The following is a 20017-nucleotide window of genomic DNA, read 5'->3' as shown; positions in this document are numbered from 1 at the left end:
AGGCCCCTGGAAGCGTAAGCTAACGCTATGGCGTCAACTATCCATCTGGATAGGCTCTGTCTTGAAACAGCCATTCCTTTGGAACATCCACTGAACGAGACAAACAGCTGCTCAGTCCGTCTAAAGACAGCGGAGCGAGACACATAAGCTCTTAAAGCCCTAACAGGGCAAAGAATTCTCGAGTCTCCATCCTCTCCTGACACCGACAGGGCAGACAGGGCAATAACCTGAGCCCGAAACGGCGTGTTGAGGGATTTCGGCACATAACCGTGCCTAGGTTTGAGTATGACCCTTGAGTCATTAGGCCCAAACTCCAAGCACGACGGGCTCACCGAGAGCACGTGCAGGTCACCCACACGCTTCACTGAAGCGAGAGCCAACAAGAACACTGTCTTGAACAACAGATGCTTGAGGCTAATCGTTAGGATAGGCTCGAAAGGGGAACCTTTCATGGCCTCCAAAACCGTCGCGAGGTCCCATACAGGGACTGACGGAGGTCTGGGAGGATTCAGCCTCCTAGCTCCTCTAAGGAAGCGGATGACCAAATCGTTCCTTCCTATTGACTGACCGAGCGCTGTCTCAGAAAACGCTGCGATAGCCGCCACATAAACTTTGAGCATGGAGGGGGCTCTGCCCTTATCCAACAGCTCCTGTAGGAAGGAGAGAACCTCCGTCACCTCACAACTAAGGGGTGAACATCCCCGAGCTGTGCACCAGCTGGAGAACACCGACCACTTCGAGGCATACAGCCATCGTGTCGACGGAGCTCTAGCCTGAGTGATGGTATTTAGCACTCCCACTGAGAGATCAGCGGGTAACCGTTGAGCGCCCACATTTGGAGGGACCACAACTCCGGCTGAGGGTGCCAAATCGAGCCCCCGGTCTGCGAGAGGAGATCCCTCCTCAACGGCACTGGCCACGGGGCAGTGTCTGCTAACTGCATCAAATCTGGAAACCATGGTTGGTGTTTCCAAAATGGTGCTACAAGCAGTATTGAGCATCTCGTTTCCCTCACCCGTTCTATCACCTGCGGAAGGAGGGAGACGGGGGGGAAAGCATAAAGCGGGCAGCACGGCCATCTCCGTGACAGCGCGCTTTCATTCTTGGAAAAGAACGTGGGGCAGTGAACGTTTTCGTGGGACGCGAAGAGGTCCACTTCCGCCCTGCCAAATCTCTCCCACAACAGCTGGACTGTTTGCGGGTGTTGAGACCATTCGCCCGTGGGAATGTTGTTTCTGGACAGCCTGTCTGGACCCAGATTCTGTCAAAACAAACGCGACAAAACGCGTCAGCGCGTTCTCCACTGCCAGCATTTCCAGACAGTTGATATGTTGGAGCCTTTCCCGTTCTGACCACAGGCCAGAGTTCTGAGGTCTGCCCTCAAGCAGCGCTCCCCATCCCGAAGTGGAGGCGTCCGTCAACACCATCTTCACTTTCGAGGAAGTCCAGTCGTACCAGTGGTACCAGTCGTTCGCTGTCCAGGGTTTCAGGGCTGTGACGCAGCTCTGATTGACCCTGAGACGCAGCCGACCAGATATCCACGCTCCGCTCGGTACTTGCGCTCTCAGCCAGAACTGCAGGGGGCGCATGCGGAGCAGGCCCAACCGAAGAACTGGAGATGCTGAGGCCATGAGACCCAGCATCTTCTGAAATTCTCTGAGCGAGACGGTCGCGCCGCAGAGGAGAGAACTCGCTGCGCGCTGAATGCCCAACGCGTGCTGTGGTGACAGCCGCGCCGTCATGGAACGTGAGTCCAGAGCTATACCCAAGAACAGTATCGTCTGACTGGGGTTCAGCGAACTCTTCGTCCAGTTGACACTGAGACCGAGTTTCTCGAGGTGATCGAGTAAAATGGCCCCGTGTTCCACGAGCTCTGATCGTGATTGAGCCAGAATCAGCCAGTCGTCCAAATAGTTCAGCACTCGCATGCCTCTGAGTCTGAGAGGAGCGAGCGCTGCGTCCATGCACCTCGTAAACGTACGAGGAGCCACGGACAAGCCGAACGGCAGGACTGTAAACTGGTATGTCTGGCCCTCGAAGGCAAATCTCAAGTATCGCCTGTGACGTGACGCTATCTGTATTTGAAAATACGCGTCCTTCAGATCTATTGACATGAACCAGTCTTCTCTGCGAATATGCGCGAGGAGTTTCCTGGTCGTAAGCATTCTGAAACTGTTTCACCAATGCCTTGTTCAGCTGTCTTAGATCCAGTATGGGCCTGAGACCCCCGTCTTTCTTGGCCACTAGAAAGTATCTGCTGTACAGCCCCCCTTCGCTTTGAGCTTGAGATACAGGCTCCACAGCCCCTTTGCTCAACAGTTTTGATATTTCGGCCCGAAGTAGGTGTGCTACTTCTGTTTTGACCGTAGTTTCGACGCGCGCTGAAAAGCGCGGAGGGCGTCGAAAAAACTGTAGCGAGTAGCCTCTCTTTATAATGTCTAGCACCAAATCCGAAACCCCTGGAAGCGCTCACCATGCATCTGCATGAATGGCTAAGGGCTGGATGCGAAGCGCGCTCTGTTGACTGGGCAACGGCGGCGCTTCGATGTGCTGCACCATGGGCGTTATGCCTGTGGCATTTGAGGCGGGGAGCGCGCTGATCACAGCGGGCGACCCCGCCACGGTGCTTAACCGATTGAGGGAGGGCTGAGCGGGTCCCGTGGGACTCGTGATGTCTGCGAGTAACTGTGGGCTGTAAGCGTGCACATTTACTGCTTTCGACTCGCTGTCTGCCTGGGCAGAGCGTACGTGCACGGGTTTCGTTTTTACAGAAACCGCGCGCCGTGTGTGACATAGTGTTTGTGGGCACTGAGGATTGGGCACGTTTACTATGTAGCGCGCGCGACCGACCTGAGTCGATCTTATGGGTGCGAGCCCTGTGTGCAGGGCTGTGCTTATATGTGGAGATGGGCACTGAGGAGTGGGCATCGTCACTACATTTATAGCACCATCGGCCGTGGCCGGAACTCCAGAAATAACACTCTTTTCGGGAAATATCTGGGTAGCCGTGATAACGGCTTTTGTGTGCAGGCAAGCGGGCAACTGTGCAGGCTTGCGCATTGCAGAAAACGCTGAGACAGTCACAATTCCTGGAAATGCAACAGCGGCGCGCTTGGGTGAGAGCTCGGCCACAGCGGAACTCGTACACCAGCGCTTTCCTAGAAGTGCTAGGATGACTTCGAGGCTTCCAGCTTCACCGTAATCCTCTGCCGTGACTCCCGTGACGCGGGGCAACGGCTGGTAGAGCGAGAACGGGGTCCCGAGCTGCGTTGCTGAGGCTGTCGCGATGAAGCAGCTGGAGGCGGGGGGGCGTGACTGAGAGCTTTGCGGGGCCGGTCTAGCGCGACTCACTGCAGAACCGGAGTGCTTCGGCAAGAAGTGCTTAAAGGCTTGTGACGCTTTCTGGTCCTCGACGAATCTTTCGACAAACTCGTTGACAGACGATCCGAAGAGGCCAGCAGGAGTCAGCGGGGCGTCGAGGAACGCAGCGCGCTCAGACTCTGCCATGTCCGAAAGCGTTAGCCACAAATGTCTCTCAGCCACCGTAGCGGAAGCCATAACCCGTCCCATGGCCTGTGCAGCGGACTTAGTAGCGCGAAGGGAGAGATCCGAAGCACTCCTCAGATCTGCGAGGCAGATAGCTTCAGGTCCCATCTTGCGGAGGAGATCGCCCTGGAAAATCTGCAGCGTGTCCATGGTGTGTAGCGCAGATGCTTTCGATGGCAACGCCGCTTTCGTCCGCCGTCCAGCAGAGGGCGGGCAAAGGTGCGTTGCTATAGCCTGTTCCACCGGCGGAAGTGACTGGTAGCCTCTGTTTTTAGCATCGTCCAGTGTGGAGAATGCTGGCGAAACAGACAAACGAGTTTGCGCCGAGAATGGAGCGTTCCAAGCTTTCGCCACTTCTTCATGAAGCTCAGGAAGAAACGGGACGGGCTTCGAGCTGGGAGAAATACGCTCATCCGGCAGAAAGCTACCATCCAGCCGGGAACGAGAGGGGGGCGCTGGTGCAGACCACTCGAGGCCGAGGCTCGCCGCGGCCAGCGTGAGCACTCGCATCAGCTCTTTCTCGATATCAGCCCATCTGCCGGGCCTCTGAGCAGAAGGCGCGAGATCCCCGGAGCTCGCCCAACCCTCACTGCCCGAAGCTAGCAGAGAGCACGTGTCCTCTTCCTCCGACGCGGCCCTGAGATCCACTTCCTCGGAAGACGCGGCAGCAGACAGCGGGCGCTGACCATCGGGAAGCGATGCAGGGGAGGCCGGTGAAGCAGGGAGAACCGGCGAGCTCGGTAGAGCTGGAGGCGGTTCCGGTAATCACTGGGAGCAGTGCTTTTTACGGCGCTGCGGCGCAGCGGTGGATGCAGGCTCGGAGAAGAATGCCAGGCGAGTCTTCAGAGTCACCATCAGCAGTAGCTCGCAGTGAGGGCAGCTGCCGTCAGCGAGCGGGAGCGCTGCATGATCCTCACCCAGGCAGGAGACACAGATGACGTGACGGTCTCCTTCGCTGAGCGGGGCTCTGCACGTGCCGCACGAGGGCATCTTTAAAAAGACGCAGCTCTTTTACGAGTGTGTATCGCGGGGCGAACACACACAAGGATATAAAAGGATATAGGCGCCGGAGAGCGCAGCAGGAACGGCAGTGGAAGGCGGCGAAGGCCAGCGGCTTCAGAAGTGGCTCGTCCCGCTGAGATGCTTATCAGACGGCGCTTGCTTCCTTCTTGATCCAACGATGCGTAAGCTTCGCTGAAGAGATGAAAAATCAGGTGAGTCAGCCTTTTCTAGCTCCTTTTAAAGGGTTAGGCCACACCCGTTTCGGCGGGAAGTGGCATGAAGGGCGCGAAGCCCTATTTATAAAATAAGTATAAAGAATAGAAGAACGCGGCCCTAGGCAGCTGCCTACACATGCCAGGAGCCACTGCCAGATTCAGTTATAAATACTAAAAACAAGCCTATAGCAAGGTGGGGGGACCTGGTGTGGTCAGACGAATTTCAGGGAGATGGGGTGGTGCCAACCCTGGGCACCACGTAGACCTGCCCCTGCGCTACCCATCACTATATATATAATTGTTTGATTAAAATTATTGCTAGGGACAATTTAGTAGTTGCTGCATATTGGTTGGGACGTATCTCTAGCAATGACACACCCTTTTCTACTCATAACGATTCATAAATTGTTCAGCTCAAGAACATTAAGGATAAAAACAATCAATAGGTTACATAAACAAGTACTAAATCTTTCAGTAATATCAAATGTATTATTTCACTGATCATTCCATTGTCTGTCTTTGCTATGGTTGTAATTTAGATAATTTAGAACTTCAAACAATTATTCAGTCTAGAGTACTGAATTGATGACATAGATGAAATATGAATTTGAAATATAATATGCATTTATTTGACTATTGACTATTAATGCTGGATTGTATTTATAAGTGGTCTAATTTCTTTTTGTCTAGACCAGGGGTTTAAAAACTTGGTCCTGGAGGGCCACTGTAAGGGAAACAGGTCAATTTAGCTCAAAGGGAATCATTTAAGATTTTAAAGGGAATTTGAACAGAATCACTGTTTCAAGGCTGATCACTGAGACGCCCTGCGATTCACTGAACGAGCCGTTTAACATCAAATCTGCGCTGGATATTAATATCCAAAGTATAGTGAAAACACTATCAATAAGCACGGTAACAAGATCAGCAGTTTAAGACATTAACTTGTAAACACAAAACACAAGATACTTCTCTTTTCAATATGAATAAGGTTTTATTAGATAAATCTAAGACATATAAACTAATCTAACACATAAACGCATGCACGCACACATTCACACAAGTTACAGGAAGATAGAATGTTAGGGAAGAATGAGTTTAAGAGAATGGAAATGTGAAGTCCCAAGTTTACAGCAATACGTGAAATTGCATAGACATGAACAGCCATCAATCACTTAATTAACCCTCGCATTGAGTTCCTCAATGAGGTTAAAATTATATTAGATACACCAGTACAAATGTCTGGAGGTACTACTTGCACCTCCTGTGTAAAGTTGTCGTTGAAAGGGGGTTTCCCGATGTCGCTTATTGGCTGGAAGTTCAGTAGTCGCTGAAGTGACGCCTTGGGAAGCCCGTGGTTGGGCGTTGGGTGAAGACGCATCTCAATTACTTGCCCCAAATTTGACAATCTCTTCTCCGAATTGAAATTGTCAATGATTGTTCTAGTGGTGTTAATGTTGAAAGCTGTTCTGTGAAAGAGTTGGTTGGTTGGTTATCTTGCTTGGGACTTGTGGCAAAGAATGATTTATGACTTCCTGTTGCCTTTCTGAGGAATTCGGCTCGTATTTCAACCACAGTCCTGATCGACTCTTTAATTTGTCTGATTCGGGTCCGATTACGCTACACCACTGTCCTGCAGAGTTTAGCTCCAACTCTAATTAAAACACCCCTGATACCAGGCTATGTCTTAGGCATAGTTAGGTGTGTTGAGGCAAGTAACTGTGTTAACTGCGATAAATAACTGTGCCTCATAGCCCGCCCCGTCCTAAGCATGATGCATTTTCTCCTGTACACTTCTGTTTTGATCTCTGACCACTATATATATATATATATATATATATATATATATATATATATATATATATATATATATATATATATATATATATATATAATATATTAGGGGTGTAACGATACGCGTATTCGTATTGAACCGTTCGGTACGAGGCTTTCGGTTCGGTACGCGGTACGCATTATGGACCGAACGGTTCGTTGGACTAATTAATTATATTTGGAAAATAAAAAAAATTGTGAAATATAATGATATGCGTTCAACAAGGTAGCCCAATAACCCAAACGACGTAACAGGCAACGCCCCTGACACCCCCGAAGAAGAAAAAAAACACCAACTTATATGTTTATGTTATGGGCCTTTCACACAGGACGCGGTATGCGCGGCGCTGCGATATAAAACCCATTCATCTCAATGGCTTGCGCCGCGCAAGGACGTTTTGTTGCTGCGTCGACCAAAGCGCAAGCGCAGCGGTGCGCATCATTTGCGTGCTTGCGCGCACGCCGCGGTCAAAGTTCAAAATAGTTCAACTTTTGCCGCTGCGCTCTGTGACGATTACCAGCGCGACCAATAGAATCGGGGGATCCAAAACAAGCACGGAAATCAAAATGGATGAACGGCTAGTACTGTGTGTGTAAGAATTTTCTGAGCTGTACGATTACGATACAAGTTTGAGGTAGTATAGGGACATCGTCAGGAAAGCTGTGTCATGGAGACATATCTCCATTCAAGGAACAACAGACTATGAGCTCCCGCTAAATTGTCTCTCTCTGCAGACAATGAAGCGATTTTGCCCCTTTGTTGTTGAGAAATATAATGTAGCGATTCAGTATCGATTAATAAAAGAAGCATGACAACACTCTGAATGCTACTTTTTGCACAGCACGATCTCAGATCTCTGTGTGCGAGTGGTGTGTATTGTGTGTGTGTGTGTGTCTGTGTGTGCACGTTCATCAATTAAAGCAGTGCATTAACGTTGATTATACGTTAAAAAAACGTTTTTTTTAAATCGTATAATAAAAAATTGTGTATGTACCGTTTAAATACAGAATTATATCGTGTTGGCACAGTGGTTAACCATAAAAAAAAAAAATGGCACGTCATGCCGAAAAGGTTGCTGATCCCTGCTCTACATGGTGGAGTTCGGACTGATGCTTTGCTTGTAAATGTCACTGAAAGGAGGTTAAAAATTAATTGTTTGATTGTTGGTTTGTTTGCCATAATATGCCAGTGCCCTGAGAGTCTGTCAAGTAGGAGGGTCATTTAGTAATCAATTTTGTGTGTAGGCAGTGTATTCTTTTAGTTAAGTTAGGACAGGGTAATCTTGCATACAGAACCATAAAGAAAAAAGCTTAGGTTCATATTTTATACTATTTAGAAAAGATGAATGTATAGTATAGGTAGCAAACAATGAGCATGCCGACTCTCTCTGCTGGCCACAAGGTGAACAACAGGCTTCTCTTCCCTCAATGAGAATTATGGTTTTTGTGGGCCATCTGAAACCACTTGTGGAATTAGGTTTCACTTTGGTTACAGGAATTATTTTTAAATACAAATTTAAGATAAACTTATTTATTTATTTAAATTAAATATGATACATTTTTTTAATATGCTGAGTATGTTTTAATGTCATGCTAACACATGTATACACTAATAGACATTTTTAGGACATTTGCAGTATTTTATCAGTGCTTTTATCTCGTCTCTGCAGGTGTTTGGCTTTGATGCTGTGAATAAACTGGAGAGCTTCCTGCCTCCTGTGTGTTTTATATTTATCTCTCTCTGTGTGCGCGCGTGTGTGTGTGTGTGTGTGTGCATCCCCTCACTGAGGTCTTGATGTACGGGGAGGAGGAGTTCATCAGCACTGACAGTTTTTATATATATGGAGAAAATCAGAAAAGCGTCCTCTGATTTGTCACTGAAGTTGTTTGATGATTTCCTCTGTTGTGTCTAATAAGGTAATAGCGAGTGTGATTGGAGGGTGTTGGCCTGTTTCTCTCTCATTAAGGGGGCTGAGAGGATGCCTGTACTTCTGTATCATCAGAGTGGAGAAGCTTGTTCTGGGTGTTGAGTTAATCAGGATGAGGATGATGGAGAGATACCTGACACTCATTTTACTGTTTGCAGTTATAATACTAATAACAGCTGGTAAGTACAGCATTAAAAAAGAGACATTAGAGCCTACTTTCAGATTTTAGAGTTACTTTCAGAAATATTGTGTTTGAAAATTGCTTGCTTTAAATATTTTGATTATAATGGGGTGTTTCATATTACAATAATCATACATTAAGTATACAATATGCTCTCTCTCTCTCTCTCTCTCTCTCTCTCTCTCTCTCTTTTTCTTTTTCTCTGTTTAAAATACAGACCGTGTGAATGTGAGGTTGGTTGGTGATCATAGTCGCTGTGCTGGTAGAGTGGAGGTTCTTCATAGAGGTCAGTGGGGAACAGTGTGTGGTGATGACTGGGATATGGCTGATGCTGCAGTGGTGTGTAGAGAGCTGGACTGTGGAGAACCTGTAGATGCTCTGGCTAATGCACATTTTGGACAAGGATCAGGGCCAGTCTGGATGGGTCACGTCAGATGTTTTGGTTCAGAGTCCACCTTGAAGAACTGTAGGTCAGGAGGATGGGGTAAAGGTTACTGTGATCATACTAGAGATGCCGGAGTCATCTGCTCAGGTAAACAGCCTCAAACCTTGTCATCACTGAAAATACGTTCCTCTTTATTAAAAACAATGAGTTTCATTTAATCCATTTGTCTAATTTTTGTGTTTCATTTAATCCTTTTGTCTAATTTTTGAATTATACTTTGGATACATGCATAGGTGCATAGCAACAAGTTACTTTATTTTTTTATTTTCTTGAGTAACTTTTTGGAAAAAAAAGCACTTTCAGTATTTTTACTGTGGGAACACTTTTATTCAATTTGTAATCACAAAAATGTACTTTTACTCTACTTTCAGTGTTGGCTTATTAGTGTTTTTAATATGAAGCTTATAATATGACACAACTATTTGAATTCGAATTGTGTAAATTGACAAATGTCATTTAACAAAACTGAATTTTATGTGGCATTTAACAGTTGTGAATTAGATTTTTTTTTTTACTTAATATTGAACATTTGAAATTTAACACAATTGATTTTTTTATGGCATTTTTTTTAATAGACATATTTTCAAGCAGCAGACTTGTTTTTTTAGACTGTAGGGTCCATGTAACGCTTCACAATTAAATTTTCAGACCACATGCAGCAAATGAAAAAATGCAAAAATGAAACCAAACATTAATTTTTTTCATTTTTTCAACTAGCCTACTTCATAAATGAACAATTGACATTTTCTTTCCTTTTTTTCAAATTTACTTTTACTAAATTGTGACTTCAGAAATAAACATTTGAATAAATAAAATCTAAACAGTTTTCTAATTATTTATTTATTATTATTTTTTATCTTACAATTTATGGGCTGTACCATTAGCGCGAGGGTGTGCCGCAGACTGTTTCACAAATGATTAACGTGGCTTAATGTATCCTACTAAAACAGTGACACAAGCAAATTGCGCTAAATTGCACATTAAGTGTTTTGTTTCCACTAAAAGCATAAACAAAATACGTGGCTCAATGAACAAAGACAAGACGGTATAAATTAAAAAGCCCAAACTGTATAAATTATAGGTACAGGAAAGCAGATGAGAATATGCATGCTACTCGCTACTGTTATTCTCCATTGGCTTAATGGAAGAAGACGGTGTTAAAAGTACAGCTAAATTCGGTATACAACTTAACAAATTAATGTTGTGAACTACATTGCCTTGCGCCTACTAGGAAGCAGATTTGACCAGAATATGAACGCGACACGCAAAGTGGCTATGGCTTAAGCCTTAATGCATTAAGACAGTGATTAAAAAACTAAAACATGCATCTCAGTATTAATAAAGCATATAGCCTACTAAGACATCTCTGGTGGTTATGTGTGTGTGTGTATGGCACAATTTTCTATGGGAGGAAATTACTTCAAATGAAACTTGATGCATTGCATTCATATTCTAACACTTAGCCTAATGTGCATTTTAGAGTAATTTTAATTTTAATTCCTGTAGTGCTTTACCTAAATAACATTCTGTATAATTATGCTAGTGCTACCATATTTTGCGAATACTGTTAACACCTGACAATTAGGCCTATGCCAATAAAGTTTTGACTTGTATTTACACTGGCATGTGATCATAAACTAGTGTTTTTATTTACAAATGAAACTATGCTGATTCATATAATATAGAACTATTTAGAATAGTCTACTAATTAGCCGAAATAAAATGAAATGTAGGCTATGTTAAATTCAGCCTTTAATCTGCACTTCCAGTAAAATGTCCTGTAAATCATAGCATAATCAAAGCTTTATTGGCATATCGGCAAAAACTATTCAGAATGTTAAAGAGATTGAATGAAGGGAAAATAATTCAAATACAAATAACAAATATAAGAAATATAGCCAATAACAACAACAACAACCATAATTATAATAATATACAAAAATTATGGAAAAAGATGACCAGTTAAAAGATTTACAGGAGTGCTGTTGCTCTTGTCCTTTTAGATTTAAGCTCAGTTTTCAATATGGTTGATGCAACAATTATTATTTCCCAACAGGTAAATATTGTAGCCATTAAGAGCACCGTTTTTAACTAACAGGGAGTTTTCTATGCATAGGAAAACACACTTGCTCAGCAGCACATCTCTCCTGTGGTGTTCTGCAGGGATCTATTCTTGGTCCAACATTATTCTCTTTATACCTTCTGCCAATGGGTTTAATTTTTTATAAATATGGAGTATCTTTTCACATATATTTCCTGGCCTTAAATGAGAATAAAACAGAAGTAGTAGTTTTAGTGATTTTTATGACTTGGGTGATCTTGGCGACTTAAGTTCTTATGTCTCCCCATGTTTGAACAATCTAGTGTGTTGTTTTGATTCAGGTCTCAAGTTTGATAAACAGGACTAGGTTTCCCATTAACGATTGATCTTAGCGCTTAAGAGCGTTTTCTACGAGTCATTTCAGGATAGTTCTTTATTGTTTCACGTTCGTTTCCCAAAAATGCACTTAAAGCAATAGCACATAGCTGTGCTTTAAGTGCTACTTAGGAGTCTCTATTTGTTTGTCAAGTGCTGAAATGTTACCTAATAGAATGGTTCGTAATTAGTAGACGTTTGTTTATTGAAATGTTTACCTAAGATTTTTTCATCATCTTTTGGAAAACCGACGGTGAAGCCAAACCGTATGGTACCCTGCAAAATCGGAACAGTCCTTCATGCGTGATAAACGCTGTTAAATCACGACTCTCTGGATGTAAAGGCACTTGATGATATGCACTCTCAAGATTGATTGTGGAGAACATTGTAGAACCAGCTAAAGCAGTCAATAATTCCTCATTGTGAGGCAGGGGGTAACTGTCTATTATTACAGCCTTATTTGGTTCCCTGAGATCTACACACATTCTTATGCCACCAATCTTTTTCATTGTAACCACGATTGGTGACACCCATGGAAATGCATCAATTCACTCTATAACTCTAGCAAAAAGTAGTCTGTCCAACTCAGCGGACACAGCTTTTCTCATGGAAAAGGGAAGGCGTCATCATTTTTGTCTAACTGGCACGACTGAATCGGACACTTTGACTTTATGCATAAACCCTTCAACACAGTCAACTGATTGTGTTCACCGACAATGTTTTCTGGAAGTATTCCTGAGCCGATGTTGTGATTTCCATTACATTAGCATTCCTGTATGTGATGCAGTGCTGTCTGAGGGCCCGAAGATCACAGGCATCCAGTATGGCTTTCCGGGCCTTGACCCTTATGAACAGATCGCTCCAGATTCTCTAAATCTTTGGATGATATTATGCACTATAGATGATGATAACTTCAAACTCTTTGCATTTTTTCTCTGAGAAACTCCTTTTCTGATATTGATCCTCTATTTTTGCCACAGCATTGGGGGAATTGGTGATCCTCTCTGCCCATCTTGACCTCTGAGAGACACTGCCACTCTGAGAGGCTCCTTTTATACCCAATCATGTTGCCAATTGACCTAATAAGTTGCAAATTGGTCCTCCAGCTGTTCCTTATATTTACATTTAACTTTTCTGGCCTTTTATTGCTACCTGTCTCAACTTTTTTGGAATGTGTAGGTCTCATGAAATCCAAAATGAGCCAATATTTGGCATGGCATTTCAAAATGTCTCACTTTCAACATTTGATATGTTATCTATATTATATTGTGAATAAAATATAAGTTTATGAGATTTGTAAATTATTTCATTCTTTTTTACTCACAATTTGTACAGTGTCCCAATCTTTTTTGGAATCAGGTTTGTAAATTTATATCCTTTGGCATCTTATGTATTCTATCTATTAATATTCTATTATGTCAAGGCCAACTTTATTTATTTAGCACAATTAAAAACAACAACAGTTGTTTAACAAACAATTTGGTGCTAAGGTGCTGAACAAAAAATTAGATTTTTATATAAGGGACATTTTAATAATATTTGAATTTATGTTATGGTGTCCTTTTCACATGTTAATTTATACTTATTTCTGTTTGGAGAGTGTCTGTCTCAACCATTAATTATTGATAAGAATAGGAAATAGAACAAAGTCACATACTGTGTACTGTATGTTTTGTCTCTTCATGCTTGTCATGTGACACACAGCAGCCACAATAGCACTGCATAACTTGAATAGGCTTATGTTTTATTTATTTTATCCTTTTTGATTGAAATATTACCATACGTGTTAACTATATCATGAAATATCTTGATTCTCAAATATGTTTTAAGTAAATGCATTTCGCACCTTAATAGATCATGTTAGTACCAAATAACGATGTCATGCAATAAAATATTTTAAATGTGACTGACTTTGTATTTAATGTGAATTTATTAAAAACATTGTAAATTACTAATAATAACACTTTCATTGTACAGAAAGAGAGCAAAGGACATTTACATTGTCAAATAACTTAAATCTAGCCAGAGTTCAAGCACAAAAACGTACTCTGTTACTAACGTAACCTCGGTTCTCTCTAGAAGAGGGAACGAGTACTGCGTCTTAGCTAAGACGCTACGGGAAAAGTCTCTTTTCACGAAATACTGAAGCAAAAAATTATCCTTAATTTGAATTTTTGCGCATTTTGCATTTGCAGCAGTACACAGCCATAGGCGAGACGGCTCGCTCGCTCATTGGCTGCTCTGCAGCAAGTGCACAGCCTATCGAGCGCAGGCTGATGCAATATCAGACCAACCCAACCCAACCCTATAAAAGGAGGTCAAAAAGGCTGACTCACCTGATTTATTTCATCGCCGAAGCGAACCAAAGTGAATCGTACGCACGGCAGAGAACGCAGTACTCGTTCCCTCTTCTAGAGAGAACCGAGGTTACGTTAGTAACCGAGTACGTTCTCTTACGAGAGTTCTCTCGTACTGCGTCTTAGCTAAGATGCTACGGGAACCCCATGTAAAACGCCGTGCGCGCAGGGATCACACACCAATAAACTTGAAGCAACGTCCAGGATATACAGTGCACAGTCACCCGAGGGACTCACAGAGAGTCCCGGACAGGAAAGGGGGGGAGCCCTCCGTCCCATATCTAGCAGCACCCGTAGATGCGGCAATATAACATCACACAGTCGAGGCAAGGCCTGACCAATGTGGCAATGCGGGTCTTACGCAATACTGCCCATATAACAGTCGGCAGCGCATAATGCTCACGAACTCAGAATTCCCATCAGGGCCCTGATTCGGCTATACCGACAGCAGCCTTGCTTGCAAGGCGGGAACCTCCAGGTTATAGAACCTGATAAATGCAGACGGCGAGGCCCAACCTGCCGCCATACATATATCCTGCAAGGAGATCCCAGTAGACCATGCCCACTACGAGGCGACGCCCCTTGTGGAGTGTGCTCTGACGCCCAGTGGGCACTGAAGGCCCCTGGAAGCGTAAGCTAACGCTATGGCTTCAACTATCCATCTGGATAGAGTCTGTCTCGAAACAGCCATACCCTTGGAACGTCCACTGAACGAGACAAACAGCTGCTCAGTCTGTCGAAAGACAGCGGAGCGAGACACATAAGCTCTTAAAACCCTAACAGGGCAAAGAAGACTCGAGTCTCCATCCTCTCCTGACACCGACAGGGCAGACAGGGCAATAACCTGAGCCCGAAACGGCGTGTTGAGGGACTTCGGCACATAACCGTGCCTAGGTTTGAGTATGACCCTTGAGTCATTAGGCCCAAACTCCAAGCACGACAGGCTCACCGAGAGTGCGTGCAGGTCACCCACACGCTTCACTGAAGTGAGAGCCAACAAGAATGCTGTCTTGAACGACATATGCTGGAGGCTAATCGATTGGATAGGCTCAGAAGGGGGACCCTTCATGGCCTCCAAAACCGCCGCGAGGTCCCATATAGGGACTGACGGAGGTCTGGGAGGATTCAGCCTCCTAGCTCCTCTAAGGAAGCGGATGACCAAATCGTTCCTTCCTATTGACTGACCGAGCGCTGTTCAGAAAACGCTGCGATGGCCGCCACATAAACTTTGAGCGTGGATGGGGCTCTGCCCTTATCCAACAGCTCCTGTAGGAAGGAGAGAACCTCCGTCACCTCACAACTAAGGGGTGAACATCCCCGAGCCGTGCACCAGCTGGAGAACACCGACCACTTCGAGGCATACAGCCGCCGTGTCGACGGAGCTCTAGCCTGAGTGATGGTATTTAGCACTCCCACTGAGAGATCAGCGGGTAACCGTTGAGCGCCCACACATGGAGGGACCACAACTCCGGTTGAGGGTGCCAAATCAAGCCCCTGGCCTGCGAGAGGACGTCCCTCCTCAACGGCACTGGCCACGGGCGATGTCTGCTAACTGCATCAAATCTGGGAACCATGGTTGGTTCTTCCAAAAAGGTGCTACAAGCAGTATTGAACATCTCGTTTCTCTCACCCGTTCTATCACCTGCGGAAGGAGGGAGACTGGAGGGAAAGCATAAAGCGGGCAGCACGGCCATCTCCGTGACAGCGCGCTTTCGTCTTTGGAAAAGAACGCGGGGCAGTGAGCGTTTTCGTGGGATGCGAAGAGGTCCACCTCTGCCCTGCCAAATCTCTCCCACAACAAGCCGGACTGTTTGCGGGTGTAGAGACCATTTGCCCGTGGGAATGTTGCTTCTGGACAGCCTGTCTGGACCCAGATTCTGTAGCCCAGGCACATGAACTGCCCTCAGCGAGCGCAAGTTGCGCTGAGCCCGAACCAGGAGGCGTTCTGCCAACCTGTACAGGTTTCGGGACCCGAGACCACCCTGGCGATTTCTGTAGGACACCACAGACATGTCGTCCGAACGGACTAAGACGTGGTGTCCCTTGATTCGGGGACAAAAGCGCGCCAGTGCGTTCTCCACTGCCAGCATTTCCAGACAGTTGATATGTTGGAGCCTTTCCCGTTCTGACCACAGGCCAAAGGACGGTCTGCCCTCGAGCAGCGCTCCCCATCCCGAAGTGTAACACAGCCCTGATTGACCTTGAGACGCAGTCGACCAGATACCCGCGCTTTCAGCCAGAACTGCAGGGGGCGCATGCGGAGCAGGCCTAACTGCAGAACCGGAGATGCTGAGGCCATGAGACCCAGCATCCTCTGACATTCTCTGAGCGAAACGGTGGTGACAGCCGCGCCGTCATGGAACATGAGTCCAGAACTAAACCCAAAACAGTATCGTCTGACTGGGGTTCAGCGACTCTTCGTCCAGTTGACACTGAGACCGAGTTTCTCGAGGTGATCGAGTAAAACGGCCCTGTGCTCCACGAGCTCCGCTCGTGATTGAGCCAGAATCAGCCAGTCGTCCAAATAGTTCAGCACTCGCATGCCTCTGAGTCTGAGAGGAGCGAGCGCTGCATCCATGCACCTCGTAAACGTACAAAGGGGCTACGGACAAGCCGAATGGCAGGACTGCAAACTGGTATGCCTGGCCCTCGAAGGCGAATCTCAAATATCGCCTGTGACTTGACGCCATCTGTATTTGAAAATACGCGTCCTTCAGATCTATTGACATGAACCAGTCTCCTCTGTGAATATGCACGAGGAGCTTCCTGGTCGTAAGCATTCTGAAACTGCATTTCACCAATGCCTTGTTCAGCTGTCTTAGATCCAGTATGGGCCTGAGACCCCCGTCTCTCTTGGGCACTAGAAAGTATCTGCTGTACAGCCCCCCCTCGCTTTGAGCTTGAGACACAGGCTCTACAGCCCCTCTGCTCAACAGTTTTGATATTTCGGCCCGAAGTATGCATGCTACTTCTGTTTTGACCGTGGTTTCGACACGCGCTAAAAAACGCGGAAACCCCTGGAAGGGCTGAACATGCATCTGCATGAATGGCTAAGGGCTGGATGCGAAGCGCGCTCTGTTGACTGAGCAACGGCGGCGCTTTGGTGTGCTGTAACATGGGCGTTACGCCTGTGGCATTTGAGGCGGGGAGCGCGCTGATCACAGCGGGCAAATCGCTCCTCCTCGACCCCGTCCCGGCGCTTAACCGATTGAGGGAGGGCTGAGGGGGACCCGTGGGACTCGTGATGTCTGTGAGTAACTGTGGGCTGCAAGTGTGCACATTTACTGCTTTCGACTCTCTGTCTGCCTGGGCAGAGAGTACGTGCACAGGTTTCGTTTTTACAGAAACCACGCGCCATGTGTGACATAGTGTTTGTGGGCACTGAGAAGTGGGCACGTTTACTATGTGGAGCGCGAGTTGATCTTATAGGCGCGAGCCCTGTGTGCAGGGCTGTGCTTACATGCGGAGATGGGCACTGAGCAGTGGGCATCGTCACTACATTTATAGCACCATCGACCTTGGCCGGACGAACGTGCACGGGTTTCGTTTTTACAGAAACCACATGACGCGTGTGATATAGTGATTGTGGGCACTGAGGAGTGGGCACGTTTACTATGCAGTGCGCGCGATCGACTTGAGTCGCTTTTATGGGCGCGAGCCCTGTGAAGGGCTGTGCTTATATGTGGAGATGGGCACTGAGCAGTGGGCATCGTCACTACATTTATAGCACCATCGGCCGTGGCCGGACGAACGTGCACGGGTTTCGTTTATACAGAAACCACATGACGCGTGTGACATAGTAATTGTGGGCACTGAGGAGTGGGCACGTTTACTATGCAGTGCACGCGATCGACTTGAGTCGCTTTCATGGGCGCGAGCCCTGTGTGAAGGGCTGTGCTTATATGTGGAGATGGGCACTGAGCAGTGGGCATCGTCACTACATTTATAGCACCATCGGCCATGGCCGGGACACCAGAAATTACACCTTTTTCGTGAAATATCTGTTTTTTTTTTTTTTTCGTTTAGGCACAAGCGGGCCACCGTACAGGCTTGCGCATTGCAAAAGACGCTGAAACAGTCACAATCCCTGGAACTGAAACAGCGGCGCGCTTAGGTGAGAGTTCGGCCGCGGCGACTCGTACACCGGCGCTTTCCTAGGATGGCTTCGGGGCTCCTGGTCTCACCGTAATCCTCTGCCGCGGTCCCTGCAGCGCAGGGCGACGGCCGGTAGAGCGAGAACGGGGGTCTCGAGCTGCGTTGCTGAAGCTGTTGTGATAACGGCTTTTGTGTGCAGGCAAGCGGGCAACTGTGCAGGCTTGCGCGTTGCAGAAAACGCTGAGACAGTCACAATTCCTGGAACTGAAACAGCGGCGCGCTTGGGTGAGAGCTCGGCCACAGCGGAACTCGTACACCGGCGCTTCGATGAAGCAGCCATCGTGTGCAGTGCAGACGCAGCCTGCTCAGCAGCAGAAGATTCGCGCGAGCAGAGGTGACGTCATGCAGCAGGCTTTAGATGGCAACACCGCTTTCGTCCGCCGTCCAGCAGCGGGCGGACAAAGGTGCGTTGCTATCGCCTGTTCCACCGGCGGAAGTGACTGGTAGTTCCTGTTTTTAGCATCATCCAGTGAGGAGAATGCTAGTGAGACAGACGAACGTATTCGCGCTGAATATGGAGCGTTCCAAGCCTTTGCCACCTCTTCGTGAAGCTCAGGAAGAAATGAGGCAGGCTCTGAGAAGTACGCTCATCCGAGAGGAAACTACCATCCAGCCGGGAATGAGAGGGGGGGGCGCTGGTGCAGACCACTCGAGGCCGAGACTTGTCGCGGCCAGCGTGAGCACTCGCCTCGGCTCCTTCTCGATGTCAGCTCGTTTGCTGGGCTTCTGTGCAGAAGGTGCGAGATCCTCGGAGCTCGCCCAGCCCTCACTGCCCGAAGGGCGAACACACACACACGCATAAAGAACAGCTGGATATAACAGAATTGAAAGGATATGTGCGCCGGACCGCGCAGCAGGAACGGCAGTAGAAGGCGGCGAAGGCCAGCAGCTTCAGAATGGCTCGTCCCGCTGAGATGCTTCTCAGACGGCGCTTGCTTCCTCCGTGATCCAGCGATGCGTGAGCTTCGCTGAAGAGATGAAAAATCAGGTGAGTCAGCCTTTTTGAGCTCCTTTTATAGGGTTGGGCCACACCCGTTTTGGCGGGAAGTGGCGTGATGGGCGCGAAGCGTCCTAATTGGTCTGATATTGCATCAGCCTGCGCTCGATAGGCTGTGCACTTGCTGCAGAGCAGCCAATGAGCGAGCGAGCCGTCTCGCCTATGGCTGTGTACTGCTGCAAATGCGCTTTACAAAAATTCTAATTAAGGATAATTTTTTGCTTCAGTATTTCGTGAAAAGAGACTTTTCCCGTAGCGTCTTAGCTAAGACGCAGTACGAGAGAACTCTCGTAAGAGAACTCCCATTATATTCACTGAAGCGGTTTACACTTGTGAAATGCAATTTTTACATTAGTATGCACATCTGAACTTTGTTGTTTCTGATTAGAGAAATCACCACAGAGCAGAATTCAAACAATTCAAACTCAACAAAATCAAGTGAGATTGGTTATAATGCACAGTGCTGTAAAAACTCTGTCTCTGGCCCAGTGCCAACCAGTGAATGCAGATCTGAGTTTAGCAGCTGGTTATGTGACACACTGAACAATCTAATCACACTGTTGTGGTTGTTGTATCAAATATAAAAATATATTATTCCACTAATTAATCCACTTGGGTCAAAAATCTGAGGGGACATGTGCCCCCCGGTTTCAATGGTCATTATACCTCTATTTGGGCCAAATCATTTTTCCCCCCTTCATTTTCCCCTGTGCTCAACAATTTTAGATTTCTAATCAGTCAGGTATTTTCATATGTTCCAATGTGTAGAAATTTGTAGATATTTGTAGGCACCCTATGCTTGTTTGGGACACGGTAATAATATGTAAATTAAAGAAGTCACATACTGTACATTGTTGCATATCTTTGATGCTCTTCAAGGCCTGTACTGTAGCCATCTTTAGCTCCTGCTTGCTTAAAGTTTTTTTTCTTCAGTATATAAAAGTC

The sequence above is a fragment of the Carassius carassius genome, chromosome 26 (genome assembly GCF_963082965.1).
Source record: "Carassius carassius chromosome 26, fCarCar2.1, whole genome shotgun sequence".
NCBI lineage: Eukaryota > Metazoa > Chordata > Actinopteri > Cypriniformes > Cyprinidae > Carassius > Carassius carassius.
The sequence above is the reverse complement of the archived record's forward strand: the minus strand, read 5'-3'. Positions refer to the sequence as shown.